The sequence below is a fragment of the Erithacus rubecula genome (genome assembly GCF_903797595.1).
Source record: "Erithacus rubecula genome assembly, chromosome: 5".
Lineage (NCBI taxonomy): Eukaryota > Metazoa > Chordata > Aves > Passeriformes > Muscicapidae > Erithacus > Erithacus rubecula.
Window position 1 is genome coordinate 39,792,591 of NC_136687.1, and position 20,705 is coordinate 39,813,295.

General features: G+C 37.4%; 1 long non-coding RNA gene across 1 annotated transcript in view; it reads left to right on the top strand.

The window, feature by feature from the left end:
- Positions 1-2,804: 2,804 nt before the first annotated feature.
- LOC306801925 overlaps positions 2,805-20,705 on the top strand; it is a 446,558-nt gene continuing 428,657 nt past the window's right edge. Inside the window, exon 1 of the long non-coding RNA XR_013774224.1 lies at positions 2,805-2,960. This is a non-coding gene — a long non-coding RNA (uncharacterized lncRNA). The remainder of the gene's footprint in view (positions 2,961-20,705) is intronic.

Sequence of the window (20,705 nt, forward strand, 5' to 3'; positions counted from 1 at the left end):
AATAGATTTTTTCATAGATAGAGGTCAATTCAAACTTCTAGAGGTCAATTTTAAATTTTCTGATAAAATATCCTGTTCTATATTGGAATAGTGTGCTGCTATTAATTTTGAGATGATTGAAAGCAAATTGAAAAATATTAATAAGGCCTTTCCCTAAGGCTGGAGCCAAAAGTATTTTGGCTGATTTAATTAACTACTGTGTACATTAGTTCTATTGCTCCAGCTTCAGCTGAACCCCTTAAAAGCCCTTTGCTAGGTGGCTAATGGCAAAAAAATGGGGCCAGATACAGCACATCAAGGCCCCTCACAATAAATAGATAAACCTATCTAATATCCAGGCTAACATACAGCAATAGCATTTTACCTGTCCTTTCCTTTCACTCACTGGCAAAAGATAACCTCCCACCCCTCAAGTCAGGCTGAAACTCTTCTTGGAGCTTCCCAGTGCTCTTTGAGGAATACTGTGAGGAGGTAGCCTATGCAAATGAAAACTACTACTGCAACTTTGCCTTCCCATTAATACAAGGAGTGATTTTGACAAAACAGCTTGAATGAATATACAAAAATGGAGTAACCAATATTACACTAGGTTACTGCAGATTGACCAATAGCTTCCACTGGTGAGCTTCACCTTAAACCATTTAAAATTAGCATCAGACAATCGTCATTACACTTAACCAATCATTATCTTAATCAAACATGTATATGCCAAAGCAGAACAGGACTCCGTATCAACGAAACTGTAGAAATGCTGATGAGTAACGTCTTCTTCCCAAAATTTTGACTCAAAGTAGTGTACTGGATTTTTTAGGAAAACACATGCTTTCTGTCTCCCATTTTGTCCTCAAAATTGTTGTTTCTCAAAATAAATAGAAACAATGTTACCTCTGTCTATCTTCCGTCAATGATTACTCATATTGGTGTTTTTTCCCAGTGCACTCTGAACTTACTTCAGCGAGAGTGCTCCTTCCAGTGTAAATCACTCCACTGCTTGAACACACCTCCTTTTCATAGGGCCTTTCCACATTTCAGTTGAATCTTAATCTCCTTACTAATTTTATTTCTGTTTATATCACCATAAATACAGTGCTCATGCTCTGTTCCTTTTTCATAATTGCATCTCTCATGCACACATTACCATGCACAAGTACTGTTCAGGAAAGCTATGTTTGTTTATAATTTTGCTGATTTCCTAAATCACCTCCTAAATTTCTTATATGGGTCTGGATGCATTTGCATACAGATACATACTGTAATATGAAGCTATGTTGTGTGTGAGAGAGAAAATATGCCTGACAGATCTATCCTTCCAGTTCTATTCCAATTTTTTTTCTAGGCAGCAGTCCCTGGAAATAATCACATTTCCATCACTGGTAATATGCTAAATTTATTTGAAGAAATGGAACATTATTAGGAGACTCACTTTCAAAATAGGTCACAGACAATAAACTTAACCAAAAATAATTACATTTTAATAGTAAGTATACACAGATCATTAGGGTTCAGAATCAAAAGTCCATGGCATTAAATTAATTCTTAGTCAGCGTTTTTCAGGTGAATCCAGCCTGCTGCCTCCTCTTTCCAAGGAGGACTGCTCTCCAACCCCCTGCCAACTCAGCTTTTAGGTGCTCCTAATGCCTTAATATCATATAAAATAAATAAATATGCCTTAACATCACAGTCCTTCCTGATATTTCCAGTTTGATACCTTCTTCCCACATGCAACCTTTAGCAGCTAAATGGATATGCCCAGTAACAAGGCATGGCTTGATTTATTATGCTGTTAAATACACATGCCTGCTGCAACTGGCAGCTTTGGAGCAGTGGGGCAGCACTGGGTATATGGGAAAGGGAAGCATCTCTTTCAAGGTAGTGTAAGGCACTTGCATGTGTGCAACAGAAGTCACAAACCATCTTCCAGCTCCTGCAGCAACCACTACTGCAGCATATTCCACTCCCCATCCTGCTGCACCCCCACGTATCCCATCTACTTTCAAGATGTCTTAGATGAGGGTGTAATTCACTGGCCAGTCACTGCTTTGAAGGTATATTTTATTTCATGTCAGGTTTGTGGCAGTTTCTCATCATCACTTTTCACTTGTGTCTTTCTAAATTAGCATCCTTTGTCATACTGTTTCTTCACTTTAGAGACACATAACAAATTGCACAGTTTTAATATGGGTTTTTACTCAAAAGATCAAGAGGCAAAAATAAAGAGGGGGGAAAAAAGTTGGCAGAAGTTCACATCATGTTGAACAGTTCAAAAGACACACAAGATGGTCACAGCTCACCTCCTCAACTGTGCATCATGCACCCATTGTGCTTGCTGTCTTGCTTTATTCCTTCCACATGTACCATTCAGAGTTTCACCTGGTTGTCTGCAGGATTGTGCTGGTTTCACGTGCTCGGGAATGGAGTGGATTCCCCTCAGGGCAAGCACCATGAGGCTGGGGAGCTTCCCCTGTGACCTGCTGGCACCAATCAGAGAGCTGATTTGGTCATGGACAGCTCGGGAAACCAATGAAAAGTTATTTCACTTCCACAAATCACAGTGAATGAAGTTCTGGTGGGTCTTTCAGCTTCTGGCCTCCAGAAGAGCGGGGTCCCCAGTTGGGGCCCCGGCCCGGCTCTAGGCTCGGTCTGGGGCCTGGCCCGGCATCCCGGCCCTGCCCCGACTCTGCAGGGGGTCTGGCTCAGCACCCCTGCCCGGCACTGGTTCTGCAGGGAGCCCTTAGACCAGCCCTGGCTTGGCTCGGTGGGGCCGTATGGTGCCCCTTGGCACTTGCCACATGTTTATTCTTCACTATCTGGATACAATTTTAACTTCTTAATGCCTGGATAAGATTCTCGATCTCCTGAACCCTCCTTAATGAGAAGGAATAAAGCATGCAGTCCACAGAAGTAGGTGGAATGAAGATAAAGTTCCTGATGGGAAGAGATTGAAAAGATGCAACTGATAAGTAGCTGAAAACCCTTTTTGTGGGGCTATGAGGGTATTGTGACTTCACTAAAATTCCTTTAAACTGTGAAATACACTTGGGGAGGTTGGGTGCTTGAGATGAGACTTTTTTTTTGCCTCGGGAAATTGAGCTCTCTGTTTTGGGACTGGAATATGAACAGAGACATTTGATAGAGAAGGAGATGAAGATAATTTTGTTTTTCAGCAGCCTGCCTTTAAAATTGGTACCCCATGTGTGCATCGTAACCCATAACACGGCTCTGGAAAGACTGTGGGAATGAGAGGAAAATTCGTGGTTCTGTAAGTCCCCAGCGGATACAAACTGTGAAGGTGAAGACACCCCCTAAGTCTAAAGCAGAAAAAAGGAACTTTTCTCTTTTAAGTGAACTGAACTGGTTATTTGGGTAAATAACTGACTGAAGTGTTCTCTGTATGTTGTTGGTAAGGAATATGGAATAAAGGGAGGAGGGAATAATCTAGGAATCTTATTCTGAAGGGGTTTTGTGTTATTAATAAATTTTTTCTTGTATCTTTTTAACTTTTAAGCCTGCGTTGTCTTTACTCCTAAATCCTATCCCTAAAGGAAATTAAATATTTAAAATTGGCAAACCCTCTAGTCACGCTGTGACAAGGATTAAGTGCTGGCTTTTGGGATCCAAATGTTCTTGAGTAGGTGCTGTAGCACAATGAGTTGGGATGGGTATTTTGTTGAGCTGTGACAGCTGATTTATGCTGATGCTTCCAACAAGCACTGATGATCCTGGGCTGACATCCAGACCATGGGGAGGAAGGAGGTATTATATTGGACTGTAATATATTTGACTTCTTTTTTAACCAGTACTCTTTTAGACATCCCTGCACATATCTCAGGAGGAGTTGTATAGACACAATGCTTCTATCTTGAAAAGAGAAGTAAAATTAGAACTAACATGGTGTGCTCACAGCTCAGATATTCCCACCAGGTAATGCTTCCTCCTGATGTACATTTCTAATTTTGATCCTCTTGCTAAGTTAAAAACCTAAGATTTAATGTAAAGAATTAATTAGCTGTTATGATTTTGAGATAAAATAATTAGTCCCCCTGTCTTATCAGAAGGGGTTACTCTTGTACAGTAAAAAAAAAAAGCAACTATAAAAACCTGTACCAAAAGAAAAATGTCTTTATTCATGATTTGCTCAAATTGCTTTCAAGTGCTAGTTTTCTTACTAGATTTTTTTTTAAGAAAATAGGCTATTATTTGGATCTTTTCCTAAATGCTTATTTCTTCACAAAAAATATCTTTTATATATTTTACACACAGAAGTTTCACAATAGACAATTTTTAAACATTTAGAAACTTCAAAGGATCACTATTTTTGTTCCTTCTTTGATATTCATTTTGCTTTTTTCCCTAAAACTTATTTATGTGTGAAATATGAGTACTGCAGAAAGAGAACTGCTGTTTATTCTTCCAAAGCAGCACAAGCTGTTTTCCTCGTTCTTACTGTGAACTGCTTTGAACATCATTTCCATTGAGTATGCCAACTTTTCATATTTTGTGAGCCAAGGCCTCCTAATTTCATAGTCATCTTGCATCACCATGTAAGTTCAATTTCTATTTTATACCTTAAGGCTTAAAATGATGAAATCTGACCCAGTTACCTTGGGGTTAAAAGACTGAAGTTTTGATCAGTGATCACTGTCAGCTTTAGCACACATTTTCTTTAATCCTTCTTTGTGTGCTGGAGCCATTAGGATTGTTTTTGCTGGGCTTTGGACTGGAAACAATCCTTAATTTAATCATAAACGTTTGCTCACATCAACCAAATTTTTGGGTCTGTTAAAATTTCATTAAACATGTTGTGTTCAACCGTGCTTAGAGACTTAGGTGACTGACATTCACAGAGAAATTATTTATAACAGCCAGGTTGCCAAGGTCTTCAAAAATATACCTTTGTATATAAGGAATGTAAGGTATTTCTTTCAAGCAGAAATAAGCCAAATTACAATACTGCAGGAAAAAATAAAATGTGGAACTACACTCAGTGGAAAATAGAGAAATCATCTCTAATTCCCGATTTATCTACCTCCCCCACTGCATTCCCCATGTTCTCAAATACATGACTGTATACTCAAGGAGAAATCTAAGTGTTTACTCTATGTTTTAATGAAGCAAAAGAAAACCAGAATATACTTGGAGTTTACTCTGTGCTAGCACCATCTTTAACAGAGCTGTTTCATCCTGACCTAATATATTGTAAATCAACATTTTCACCAACTTTTGACAATTAAGTAGTTTAATAATGCAAAGGAAAATATTTTGAGGATCTGAGTAAGATCATCAAACTTATTCCTGAAATGACGATTTTATTTTTCTTAAATGGGAGATCAGCTCACACCACAGAGATCTAATTTCATCAAACTCAAACTCCATATTCAGCAGGTTGAGGGATTCAATTACTTATTAATCAAAAACACTGACACAGGGCTAATTATTTCTTAACTTTTTGAGGTTTTCACTGTGTTTAATAGAACTGCATTCTTAAAATAGGTGTGTTCCCTTAAAGGGACAATTTCCCATTATTATCCTATCAGCTACTGTACTTGATTGTTTCCAGGCAGAGTTAACCTTTATTAAGTCCATTCAGAATCTCCACACTGCAAAAGGTTGGCAATGGATTGGTCTAGCAGACACTGGAGCCAGGTACATTTCTAATGTTTGCAGTTGCACACACCATAGCTTTAGTTCCACCACAGTAGAAAGGAATGTTGAAGAAAGTCTAAAAACAAAAAAACAAATGTAGGTATAAAATGGATCTGTTCCTACAAAGACCAATTGCATTAGCATTGAAGAGAAACAAGTTTTTCTGAAAGGGTGATACTCAGGATGCTACAGTAGCCTTGGACATAGTTCCTGGTTCAGGAATTGCTGTCTTCCTTCCAGTGATCTCCCACTTTATAAATTACAATTTCTCCAAAGCTACTCCTTAACAATATTTGTCTATATGCATGGGTAGTTTACGCAAGACAGCTGCAGAAAGCAAATTAACTTCTGATTGTCTTTTCTTTGTCTGTCACTCCTTATTTCTGTCCTTTATGGTATCTAAATCTTCTGATTTCCTACTTCTTAACAAGCCTTCACCTGCAGGGTACAACATGTCATATCACAATAACTGCCTGGGATTTTTGCACACTTAACTCTTTCTATTCCTCCAAGATTGACTCAAGTGTATAGTACAAAATAACATACGCTGGAACCTACACCAGCTCTTCATGCTATATATACGTGTTATATATATATATGTAGTTGTTATATATTATACTGTTATATAGTACTCCTGTATCAGAATTTATCTTGACATTGAGGCAAGGATCAAGACAGATTACACATATATGGATAATACACACACAAGTATAGGACAATATGCTGTGACTATTTAAGTGTCTGTACATATGTAGATAGAAATGTCATATGGATATAGACTAAGTGGTCCTGAGCTTGCACAGTATTAGCCTACACACCAAAGAAAATGGACTTTTCTCTACATTCTCTTGCTTTCACCAATAACAGCCTCTCTGCCATGAAAGTAGTCAGCAACGTGAGAATGAATTGTAGTGCTACCATGTTCTGTAATTAACGCCCTATTTTCCAAGGCAAAGGTTCATTAGGGAAAAGGGAGGAATAAGAGAGAGAAGGCAAGGTATGGAAAAATAGAAGTAAGGATGGCTGTGTACAAAAAGCAAGAGAAAGGGAGAAAAGGCTTAACAGAAAAGAAACGGCACAAATGCTATGAGGTGAATTATTGTGGAAAACGGCAGCGAGAGGGAAGAGGGAAAAATGAAAGTCTAGGAAGGAAGTGAAACTAGTGCTGAAAGAAGAGCAGGCTCCATATATTTAAAAAATCCCTTATTATTTATTTTCCTGAAAATAATTTAGCATCACGACTGCATGCGTCCTCCCTGGGGTGTTAAATCCCTGAACAAGAAAAATTCAATAAAACAAATACTCTGTTAGAGTATTGATTGTATAAAGCCACAGGTTAATGAACATCTCTCTAACTGGTGAGTCCTGCATATAAATGAGAAACATGGATCTCAAAAGCTTACAATTCTGGATCAGCTAAATACTGAGCATGTAGCCAGTATATTGTAAGACACTGTAATGGACAAAAAATAATTTTTCTTCTCTATGAACATGATTCTAATGAAGAATTACTATTTTACTAATAAAATAGCAAAGATTGAGGCTGCAGAATCAATCCTCTTTACGAAAACAACATTAGCTAGCTGGATTGCTGTGGGTTGAAGCTCCATCCTTACACAGGCATACAACTTTCATTTTCAGAAGCAGTTGCTAGGATCCTCTTCTGTTTCCTAGCAACATATTTTTAACCTACTTTTCTAGTGCATCACTTATCACAAACAGAAAGTCTTTGTAGAAGCAAATCTTTAGTTCTTCTTTCATCACAAGTATATGCACATAATAGTAAATTGAATATCTATCTGGAGAAGTTATTGAAAATTCACATCTTTCCTGAGATTCAGTGCAATGAATGAAAAAGTTATAATGAAGTATGCCTGAAAAACTGCAGATTTTCAGTTCCCAGCATCCTTGTAATTCAGAACTTAATATTATCTCTTGGATGGTGGGGGGGAGGAAGTGTTCCTAAATGAAAAACCTATTGTTTCCAGAAGAAGTCTGCTGAAGAATTTGAGAGAGCAACGTAATGAAGGCAGCTTTCTAAAATGGAGATACTACCTTTCTGACTGCACTGGGATCCTTGGAGTGTGATATACTGGATATTAAAGAATCTAACAACAAGGCATATTTTGAAGTCTTATTTAGAGGCAACAATTGAATAAAGAATTTTTTTTTTAATTAACAGCAATGACATATGCAAAGGGAATAAGATATAGTCCCCATTTCCAGTGCCATTCTCATAACCATTATTTAGACATTATTTTAACAAAATCAAAATCCTCTGAGGCTTTTTTCAAAAGCAGGGTGGTTTTGCCCTGCAGCTAATTAGGCAAGAATTACAAAACACTCTAAGTACAACATCATTTGCAAGTTCCTGGTATTTCACTTTCACTTCTCATCAAACACACTAAATAATCCAGTAGCATAACCAAATCATATCCTGCAGCACTATAGGAGCATCACAGAGTTCTTTTGATATCAGTCTGCAGCAGGAAAACTGCAGTATCTTCCTTCTGAGAGTTTGTAAACAAACCTTGCACGCTCCGTGCAATTTAGAGCAATCTGTCTATGCAATGTCATTGTGTTTCCTTTCCAGCAGGCATTCTCATAACCTGTCAGCAAGACATGACTAAGAAGGCTTAATCAATATGGGATTTAAAAGGAACACCAGATGATTACTTGAAACATATACCAATACATATCTTTTCAAGCTAATATTCAGCTACCAAGGAAGGCACAAGAAGGCCAAATGGCTGAGACAGAAAAGCAGTGCTGACATATCCAAATTCTGAAGCATTTTTCTTACTTCTAAACAAATGAACAAACAAGAATCTGTGTAAATTAATAGATATGTATTATCTCAGCCCTGCTCCTATTATTCAGTTCTTACTTCAAAAATTACTATTGATATATTAGTAAAAATGTAAAAGTATTAAAGTACAAAGATATTGTCCAAAATTGATGTGTTCTATGCCATTCGTATTTTTTATTCCTCTTATTTAAATAATAAAAATTGGAATATTGCCATGATATGTGACACCTATACAGATGTACAGCTCATCATCAACATAAAAACTCATTTTTTCATAAGTATTGATTGAAATGTTTGCAATTTCTAGCACTTCTCTGATACATTGGTAATTTAATTGCAGCTAATGATAACTTACTAGCTCTAATACTTACAGATAATTTCCTGGTTCATACAATTTTTTTTAATTGGAAAAATGTTCTTTGTATAATTACAAAGATAATAGATTATTTTAGCAACACTTCTAAACACATCTGTAAGTTTATAATGATGGTACACCTGTGCTGAATAAGAAGCTCTTAAATGCTTCAAATTATACATTACTGACAAATAGAAGAATACATGATTGCCACCAGATATCTGACAATTTATTTCTTTTGTAGGCACCACTTGGTATTTAATACATTATGATATCTTTCCTGGATATGAACTCTGTTTCCTGAGATAATACTGTGGTGAGATGCAGCATCATGGTATATAATTATGGATGTGTAATTCCTACTGAAGTATTGTTCCAGAAGCCAATATTGTCATTTCAGCATAGTGACTTTCAGACTTACCACTGATTAAACAATGGGACTTCAGCAGGCATTTAAAGCATTGCCAATTGCCACAGTGGAGTGAACTGTGGCACAGGCAAGCCAGTTATGACCGTTCAGGAAAATATATACCAATATTACGGTCATTTAACAAAGGTTAATATAGTAAATGATTCTAATAAACTCTATAGACATCTATACCCTAAGAAAGTACTAAACAGCAGTGTGACTGTTTACAAAAAAAAAAAAAGTATTTAGTATAGCTTTGCTTAGTGTTTAGTATAGCTCTCAGACCCTATTAGGTTAATAATTGATATTGGATAAATCATCACAAATCCACAAGGATGTGAGAAGCCACTATCTTTTCAACATTGATCTTTATATGATGAAACACATTAAAAAAAAAAACAACAACTAAAAAAAAAAAAAAAAAACCCAAGGAGACAGACAGGGACATTAATGTATGGGAAATTTCAAAAGAATAGAGATGCCTAATTCCAAAGCAAACACCTGCATATTGAATTAAATGGGTCTGCAAGTCATGCCAAGTCTTGTCACAGAATCCAGCATCCTTTATCCTTAATTTTGTCCTCAGGAAAAGAGTAAAGTATCTGAGACATGCATTATGAATGAAACCACAACATTGCTTTTACTCTTGGGTTACAAAACACCTGAGGAAACATGAAAAGAGGCTGACTTTCAGAAAACACTTGAAGACTGAAAGGCATGGGGAAAGAAGAGATCTGTGGAAGTTGATTTTTCTTTAGCCTACATGTTAGTTGTAGAAAAGGTGATTTGGCTTGCAAGGGAAGAAAAACAGTGGGCAGTCTCAGAAACCTCACTATTTTGAGATTTATGCATGTGTTAAAAATATACTGAGGAAACCAAACATTTTTCAACATTTAAAGTAAAAAAAAAAAAAGAAATCAGAATTTAAATTAGATTTTTTTCCTACTGTGAATATGATATATTTTTTACTACAGCATAACATTCATCTTATGCACACTGATTTCTATGCAATACATAAAACCTCAAATAAAATTTGAGGATATACAGATTGACTTGGATCAAAATTTCCTTTCGATATGAAATTTACTTCACAAATTTCAACTGTCGAGTCCAAAACTTGGAACTAAGTTTTTGAAACAAGGGGTTGATTTATCAAAAGAAGGTATATCATTTTGCACAACAGACTTTTGGCACACTGAAATATCCTGTCACTATTAATGCTAAGGAATCAGATATATACTTGCATAATATCTCTGCAGTGTTAAAAGCTCCTTCTTATTTAATATCAAATTATTTTGTCCAAAGCTTCCTTCTTGAGTATACTGATTGTTGGAAGATTTTAATTAATATAATAATATAATAATAATTAATATTATAATATTATAATAATTCCATACACTGGCTTGCAGGGATCATAAGATTTTGCTAACATACTCCTTTCTCTTCTACTCATTTAACATACAACTGATTTGGCCTTAACATATTTATTCTTAGATTCCTGTAGCATAAATTAGAAAGCTGCCACATCCTGTATCTTTCCTGGGACTTGCAATGATGCTTTATTTTATTCTCATAACTAGTTCACATTTCACTCTCATGTGAAATACCTTTGCTAATGGACATGTCCATTTCATATATGACTACCATATGATGTCAAACTCATTCCATATTTCAAAGAAAAAATAGCAAAGTCACTGAGCAAAGGACAATGATGCTGGAACTGCAGGGGTACCAGCCCTACAGTGGGATTTAACAAGATGCTATTTTTGATACTCTAAGATCTTTATTGCTATGGTAACACTTGCAGCATTTTATTGCTTTAAAATCTTTTGCTGAAGAAATGAGACTGCACAAATACAATTTCTACAATTTAAGGAAAATACATGAATAAACACTCACACAACTGAAAAATAAAGGCAGACTGAACAAAAATTCTTTGGGCTTAAATTAAAGAAAAAACTTTGAGATACATCCTCATAAACGTGCCATTTCAAACATGTTTAGAAAGAATTTCACTGTCACTTAGCATTGAATAAATTACGCACAAAGAGAAAGCATATAAAAAACTGTTTATAAGCATAAATTTTATTCACACACACACACAAAAAAAAAAAATCATAGCTATTTTTGCTGTTACTAGGCTCAGGCAACAAAAGGATTTGGTTTAGTAGGATGGCACTTAGAGACTGGCTGGATTCCCAGATGGCAGAGTAGACACTGTGGGCTGTTTGTGCATCACCAGGTTTAGAATTGCAGCTGCCACCCTGATGTGTGGCACACCTGCACCATGGGCAGTGGCTGTAATGTCAGCAGGAACAGAACAACCTGCTCAAGCCTCTCTGTGGGATGTCCAAGAGAAACGTCTGGAAACAAGCATTCTCCTTTCCAGCCCACACCAAAATTTCTGCTGAAACTACCTATCCCTGCTGGTTTGATTAAAGATGTCATTCAAGCTCCTCACGGCATTGTAGACTTTTCTTGACTTCAGAACCAAAATGAGTTTTCACTTTGCTCAGAAATTAGGGGAAGGATCAGAATGTGACATATCCCCTGAAATATCTGGAATATAATGTCTGTTGTGTTGCCAATTTTTCACTTTGGTTCAGAAATAATTAAAAATACCACCACATAGAAATGAAGTCCCAGCTCACAGAACAGTAAATCTCTTTCACTGTAGATTTTCAAGAGCCCTCTGGACACAATCTTGTGCCATGTCCTCTAGGAAGACCCTGATTGAGAAGAGGGGTTGGACCAGATCATGATGCTTGGTTTCTTCCAATCTGATCAATTCTGTGACTGTTGAATACTGTGATTTCTTGACCAGTCTCTGTTTCTATTAATTCTTAATTACTGTGATGGCAACAGTTTCATCATTATGCAAATAAACTAATAACATGGAACAGAAAACAAAAATATAGAAGACAGATTCTTTTTCTTTCCTATATGTATTATTTTGAGTGTCCTGAAAAACTATTTTTGTTAGCAATAATACTTGCTCCTTAACTCCCTGAACTACTATATCAGACACATATTTAGTTCTTAGTCTTACAAATATGCATGCTTTAGATGTCAGCAACCAGAAACCTGCAGATTACTTTTTCACAGCTTTTACCAACCTGAACCTAAAGGCTATAAATTGACAGCTGCACTTTACTCTTAGTTTAACACAGCAAAAATTCTAGCACAGTAAATCTCCATCTTCCCATGTAAATCTGGTTTATAATAAATTAACAGCAATACCAGTGCAAAAGAAAATTGCTAAAATGTTTGGATGCAAAATGTTGAAAACTGCAGCTCAACTTTAAAAATTACTTAAGAACTCAATTTTTTTATCAAAGTTTGTGGATAGACCTTAACAACTCCTCATTTCTCATACCACAGCTCTGAAGTAATACATTCACTTTGTATACTGATCTTCAAAAATGGGATTTTTTAAAGTTTTAATTAGGGCACAGTAACTTGTTATGCAAAGGGTATTTTTCCTTAGTGGCAATAGTTGAACTTTCCAGAACCTAAAATATTCTATTTACCTGGCCATTTATGAAATACTGCTAACATACTAAAGATTTCTGCACTGATACTTTTTTCACAGCAACAGCTAAGGTTATGGATTTTATATAAATAATAGAAATTTCCTCTGAACTGAAACATTTAGTTTCTTACAGTTACTGATCTGGAGAGGAAATAGTTTACATTTTTCAAATTTACCTTGTTATATGTCCTCAAAAGGGACTATTAAACTATAAATCTACCTTACTTGCTCAGTACATATCTTTTGGCCTTAAAAGACCATACACATTATGTATTAGTCATAACAGTCCCCTCATTAAAGAATAAATGTATGTGATGTATTGCACAAATACCTTTCACTAGAATATATCTATCATGAGTTTGCTATTGAGACAGATTATTTGAGTCTCAGGGTTGGCAATGCATGCTATTCTTCTATTTTCCCCAGCTGAGTTTTGTTCAGCTTCTTACTTTCAGGCAAAAGTTTTGTACATGGGTATCGACTTGATATGGCACATTTTGGGGCAAATGTTGGCCCTTCTGGTACAGGAGCTTTGAGGAAAGTGGTTGGGTTGCTCATAAGCTGTGATTTAAGGAAGGATACAAACTACCTCCAGTTCATGTAAGTCAGATGTGAAGCTAGTTCATACCACAGACAACTAGGAGGCACAGCTTTCCTTCTGTAACAATTCTCTGGGAAACACACAGCCTGAAGGCTCCCTTTCCCAGCACCACACAGGTTATATCACACCAGAGCAGCTCTGACTTGTAAACACGTTCTTTTCAGGAAGACTTCACAATGGAATGGGGCTTGAAGCAAGTGCACTTCACCACTGAGATACTGGTGCCAACACCTCCTCCATATGGCTTTTTGCAGAGCTCCTCCCTGTGGCACAATAGCCAAGAAGCTCTGCAAGAGCACAGCCAAGCCTGGTCTGGCTGTAATTCCATCTGTGCTGCAGACTTGAGTATTGGAATAGAGACAGCTGGAGAAGAAAATGCCCTGTGACCAGCTGAGTTCTTACAGCAGCTACAACATTACTGTAACTATTCCAAATGTGTTAGGATTAATGAATTTCCATATTGATAACAGCTGGTGATATATTGTACAACTGGTTATTAAAAATCTATTTCTGAATTCAATGTACATTTTAAAAATTATTATCAAAATTCTCCCAGAACTGGGTTAGGGCTTCTCCATGCTGAGTTTGGTCACCTGTTATCAATTATTTACAGCCTTAACCACAGCTGAAAAAAGCTTCTACATAGCACAGTGTGTTTCCATCCTTCCTATCCTCCACCTAGCAAAAAGTTACAGTTCTTTATATCTATTTTTCATAGCTTTCATTTTGTCTTCAAGCAGAAAATTCAGAGTGCAGCCCAGCATCTGAGATTGAAGCCAATTACAATATTTTAGGACTCCCTCATTTCCAGTTTGATTTACTGCACCTGCTATTATTTAAAATTGCCATTCGCTAGCTTACTGTTTCATCACAGTTGTCTGTAACTGATAACTTACAAAATTATTTCTTTTTATGTGATTCATGATGTAACACACTTTTAGCTCTCTTGCACTGTGTGTTCACAGTTTACTACTAGTGGACCTGCTTTGAAAATGTATATTCTGTCTTACACATGTTACTGACTTGCGGTTTTCTACAAAGGTTTTTAGAGATGCTGGCAGCACTGAATTCAGTAGCCATGACAGCAGCAGTATTTCTTCCTTTCTCTGAAACACAGCCTAGGAAAGAAATCGAGTTGCTAAGGCAGTTCTATAACCTTGAAGGACCTTAATGTAATTCATAAGACAATCTGTAGTCTATAAATACTACCTGTTACACAAATAAAATAAGTTTTAAAAAAACTGCAAACAAATCAGAAAAAAAAACTTATCATAAAACCTCAGACTAGTAGAAACTCTGTTATATTCTGACTTTCCCTGGAGACAAATCAGGTCTGAAGGACAGACAGCATTCTGGATTTTAAATACAGATGATGCAGAAAGCACCACCACTTTTAGCTTATTCCACATTTTCCACTCTAAGACTAAAAACAATATCAGGATTTAACAGAAGTCTCCTTTTTTTAATTTCGTCAATTTTATCAAAGTAGAAAACTTAGTAACCTGAATGAAACATGGGCGTGACTTGACTGACATGAGACTTGTGATATGATAATACACATGTGTGTTTTTGAGTTTTAATCACTAGAAACACACTGCACACCATTAAAAAAGGAAGAAAAGAAAATAGAACACCTTAGAGAAGACCATTAAGTTAATAAATGGGATTGTTCTAATACTTTAAGCACACATATTATATCATTAAATAAAATTATTTTCAGTGGATCTGCTTTGAAGTTGTCAAAACCCCTTACTTTTGGTTCTTCCATTGTTCTACATGGCAATGCGATTTCTCTGTCCTAGCTGCATCTTGACACCTTTGAGTCACTGCCCAAACTATCCCTTTATTCCGCTTCCTTTTATAACACTGTAATGACTACAGCTATTTTTTAAAAGAAAAGTTGAAACATGGTAGTACTTTTCTAGTCTACTCAACATGCTTTACTTTCTTCCTTCCTATCCCTTAAGAATTAAAAGCAAATTCTCCCCTAAGAAATTTGAAAGCTTATCTCCTCCATACTCTCCTTCAATCTCAAGCATTTCCTAATTCTTCCTGCATTCATATGTTCCCTCTCTTTTTCTTCTTCGTCTTCTATCAAATTTTTGTCAGATTGAGGATGCAAATAAATCTCTTATGCTAACTAACCTCTTTTCTTGCCTATTTTCCTTGTAGTTACCAGCTCATCTTCATGCTTAGACCAAAAACAAAACAGGTACACTTTGAATATTTATTGAATAACACCTGGGTGTTAATGGAAGACTTTTTTTTTCACTTAGGCCTCTAACACGTCAAGGACCACAGAAAGAACTGTTTGGGCAATGATAAAAGAGTGGTCATATACAAGCCTAAACTCAGCACAAGCACACATAAACAGCTATTATATTTGTGAGACATATACTTGCCTGTTTTATCAGCCTATCTGAAGCCTTTGGTAATTAATTATTGAAGAAACATTGGAGAGAAAGAGAATAGCACTTTATTGAGTTCCTTCTTTCATTACCATGCAGCTTTTTCCCATGTGAGATAGTTTTTGTTATAAACTTGTTTATAAAAATATCTAATGTATCGGTTCCACATTTAAAAAAATATATGTCTACTAATATTATTAATTAATTAATTACAATTAATTAGGTATGAATATGTGTTTATACATGGAATCAGTATCATCTGCATTCTAAGTGGGTTTATTTGGAAGACAAGTGCTAAATTACTTCAACCAAGGCAACTCAAGAGTTCCACAAAAGCAGCAAGATGTCAAGAGTCTTCTATTGTTAAAACTACACTCTTCTAGTGTTTAATTGCATATTTGGGAATTCTTTTTGAACTGTGCCTTCAGTATCTTCACCTTTACCCAGCCTCATCTCTTTGTGGTGCATAAATTATTAAATAAGTCAAACAATTATAGTTTTTCTGCGTGCTGAAATAGAGAGCAGTAAGGAATGAATGACAATATCAGTAAGACTTCTATTCTTCCATTTGATGTGTCTGATTCTACACACTTTAAATTTCAGCTGACATAAAATACGTGACAAAAAATAGCCTGAGAATCTCATAGGTAATGGTAAAAAAAATCTGCAAAACAAAGGGAAATGAAATTACTTCATCTAATACTGCTTCCTATTCACACTTCCAAAGGGCATTGTTCACCCTTACTATGCAATAAGGGGCTGTTTCAGCTCATATAGAGAGGTATGTTGAAGCATTATAACTTAAACTGTTGGTTAGGTTGTTGCAGCTCCAAAAATCAAAACACAGTCAGCTCTGAAATATTCCTGAGTAGTTATCCAACTTGCATGTCTTAAGACTTCCAACTTGGCTCTATACAGTGGCACATTTGGTCCGGCTTGTTTTATAAGCTCTTAAGATTGCTGCTGTAGTTTCCAGAAGATTTATTAGCAAGGCTGTAGTGCAGTGAAAAATCACATAGCCAGACCAGGTTTCTTTCTTTCTACAGGAAAATCATTTGCATCACTGGTAAAGAATGAAGGAAGAAAAAGAGATGGAAAATTTGGAGTCACTCTAAATACTGAAAAATGCCAAACAGAAATGACATTATTATAGTTAAGGAGAAACACCACATAACTACAAAAGACACAGGCATACTCAAGCTTCCATCTACAGAGCAGAGATAATAGCAATGATGATAGTGTGGCCACAGTGCTCCAGAGACCATAATTTGCTAGCACAAGCAATTGTTAGCTATCTTCACTTCACTGCTATTTCTGCCCAAGAAAGTAATACATGAGACATGCAAGACCATGCTGATATGTGGCAGCAAAGTAATTACCACCACCTCTTCCCTCTGCTGAAATGCAGATACAGAAAGGGAAGTATTAAAAGGCTGCTAAGGGTAAAAGCTTGCTTATCACAGCACAACGTTCGGTTCATCAAGGGTCTGGTTCCAGCACCTCACACTCTGTGTGGCCTTCATGTGTAGATTTTCTGTCCATGGAAATCAATCTCTGATGATGGTAGCAATCAGTCCCACTTATCCAAATGTGGAGGCAGGACATAATTGGGCACATGTTCTGTGGTGCATCCTGGCGCTCTGGTTTCTATATAATGCAACAAAGAAGAAAGTAACTCAGACAATAGGGAGATTAAAGTTGACCTGACCTAGAACTAAATGGAAATTTCCTGCAAAAAGTATTGCTTTTCCTGGGGTATACTTGGTTTCAGCAAATCAACACTAGCAGGAAAATGTTTCATATGCAAACTGTATAATCAGCCTATGTGAAAAAAGTAATTTTACAGAAGCATAGGAACACTTAAAAAGCAAATTCATTTGACACACTACATCCTTTTCTGCCTTTGTTCACATTATATCTTTACAACATTGCAGAAAGAGAGATGAGATTTGTACGAATTTTCTCTGAAAGTAAAACCCATTGAAGGAACTATGAAATTGCCTTTAGGGTTTGCTCTACATGACAAACCTAAAGGCTTTAATTTTAATTGAATAAAAAGAAAACAACTGGGAAAAAAAGCTTTTCATTCTTTTTAACTGACCAACATTGGTTCCTTTTTTTTATTAATATCTCAATATTTTTGAATAAAAAAAATCCATCCATCTCTATTCCCTATTTGAAAAAATGTCAAAAATATAATTATTTTTGCTTCAATTTCACATTTTTTCATTCCACTTTTATAGGAATATTTTTCAAATTATTTAAATTTACTATGTCTCATCCTTTAGTCAGCATTGTCTAATACAGAGACTAGATGATGAGAGATTTCATTGCTGATGGATGTTTTAATTGTTTGGTTTTCTTCCAAAAGTTTTAGGTAGTGATAGCAGTAATGAATATGACTCCTGAGATTCCTTCACAAGAAGGAATATGTTCATATTTCTATATACACTATCAGATTAGTGGTCTCTCTACAGTAGTATTTCTCCCTATATGTAGGAAATAACAGAATCACAGAATCAGTAGCTTAGAAGAGACTTTCAAGATCATTGAGTCCAACACATGCTACAACATCTCAAACCATGGCACTGAGTGCCACATCCAGTCTTTTTTTAAACATGTTGAGGGTTGGTGATGCCACCACCTCCCCAGGCAGACAATTCCAGTACTTTCTCATTCTTTCCATGAAAAACTTTCCTAATATTCTATATTTCCCTTGATGCTTCTTAAGACTGTGTCCTCTGGTTCTGTCAGTGGCTGCGTGGAGAAAGAGAACAACCCCCACCTAACTACAATCACCTTCCAGAAAGTTATAGAGAATGATAAGGTCACCCCTGAGTTTTTTTTCTTCAGGCTAAACAGCACCAGCTCCCTCTGTCATTCTTAATTTGGCTTGTGTTCCAAGCCCCTCACCAGCCTTGTTGCCCCTCTCTGGATGAGCTCAAGTGTCTCAACATCCTTCCTAAACTGAGGGGCCCAGAACTGGATACAGCACTCAACTGTGGCCTCACCAGTGCTGAATACAGGGGAAGAATGAGCTCCCTGATCCTGCTGGCCACACTATTCCTGATCCAGGCCAGGGGCCATTGGCCTTCTTGGCCCCCAGGGCACACTGCTGGCTCACATTTAGTCAACTGTCAACCAGCACCCCCAGGTCCCTTTCTACCTGGGCACTGTCCAGCCACACTGTCCCCAGCCTGTAACACTGCAGGGGGTTACTGTGGCCAAAATATAGGACTTGGCACTTGGACTTGTTTAACTTCATCTTGTTGGATTCCTCCCATCTATCTAACCATTCCAAGTCTTTCTGCAGAGCCCTCCCACTTTCCAACAGATCAACACACACTCCCAGCTTAGTGTCATCTGCAAATTTACTGATGAAAAACCCAATACCCTCATCCATGTCATCAATAAAAATATTGAACAGGACTGGCCCCAGCACAGAGCCCTGAGGGACACCACTGGTGACTGATTCCCAGCTGGATGCAGCATTGTTCACCAGCCCTCTCTGGGCCCAGCCATCCAGCCAGTTCCTAACCCAGGCAAGAGTTCTCCTCTTCAAGCTGTGACCTACCAGCTTGTGCAGGAGTGTGCTGTGGGAGGCAGTGTCAAAGGCCTTGCTGGAGTCCAGGAACACAACACCCACAGCCAACAGGCAGGTCACCTGTTCATACAAGGAGATCAGGTTGGTCAAACATGACCTGCCCCTGCTAAACCTGTTCTGGCTGGGTCTGATACTCTGGCCATCCTGTAAGGGCTGTGTCATGACACTCAATATAAACTGTTCCATTACCTTACCAGGTTTCCTGGTCAGGCCAAAGGGCCTATAATTACCAGGATCTTCCTTCCCACCCTTCCTGTGTCACACTGGTCAGCTTCAAGTCATCTGGAACCTCACCAGTGAGCCAGGATTGTTGGTAAATGATGGAGAGCAGCTTTGCAAGCTCATCTGACATCTCCCTCATCATCCTGGGATAGATCCCATCTGGGTTCATAGATTTATGAACATCCAAGCAGCTCAGCAGTTCTCTGACTGCCTCTTTCTGGATAACAGGGGGGCCATCCCAGGAGGACAGCTGCCCTGAGGACAAGCCATCTGTCCATTAAAGATTGAGGCAAAGAAGGCGTTAAGCACTTTTGACTTCTCCTCATCTGCAGTTACTAAGTTCCCTCCCTCATCCAATATAGAACAAAGGTTGGTCTGACCCTTTCTTTTATCATTAATGTCTTCATAAAAACATTTTTTGTTATCCTTTACAAAATTTGCCAAATTAAGTTTGAACTGAACTTTGGCCTCCCTAATTTTTTTTTTTCCTACATGCCCTTGCAACCCCCTTAAATACTTCCTGGGAGATCTCACCCTCCTTCCAAAGATGATACATCCTCTCTTTATTTCTTAGTTCCTTCAAAACCTTGTTTCCCATCCAGGCTGGAGGTTTGCCTCATTGGCTCATCTTTCAGTGCAAAGGGACAGCATGTTCTTGTGCCCTCAAAATCTCTGTTTTGAAGCACTCCCACCTTTCCTGAACTCCTTTGTTTTCAAGGGCTGCTTCCCAAGGAGCTCTTTGAATAAGTCTCCTAATTAAGCCAAAATCTGTCCTCTGGAAATCCAATGTAAAAGTCTTATTGATGTTCCTCCTAGGTTCACCAAATATCAAGAGCTCTATAATTTCATGACCACTGTGCCCCAAGCTGCCTCCAATCAGAGCATCTTCCATCGGCCCACCTCTATTTACAAACATCAGATCTGACATAGTCCCTCCCCTGCTGGGCTCACTCACCAGCTGCCACTCACCAGCTGCAACAAAAAGTTATCCTCCACACACTCTAAGAACTTCCTGGACTGCCTCTTTTCTGCTGTAGTAAGTTCCCAGCAGATGTCTGGCAGGTTGAAGGCACCTAGAAGAGCAAGAGCTGGTGAACCCGAAACTTTCTCCAGCTGTTTAAA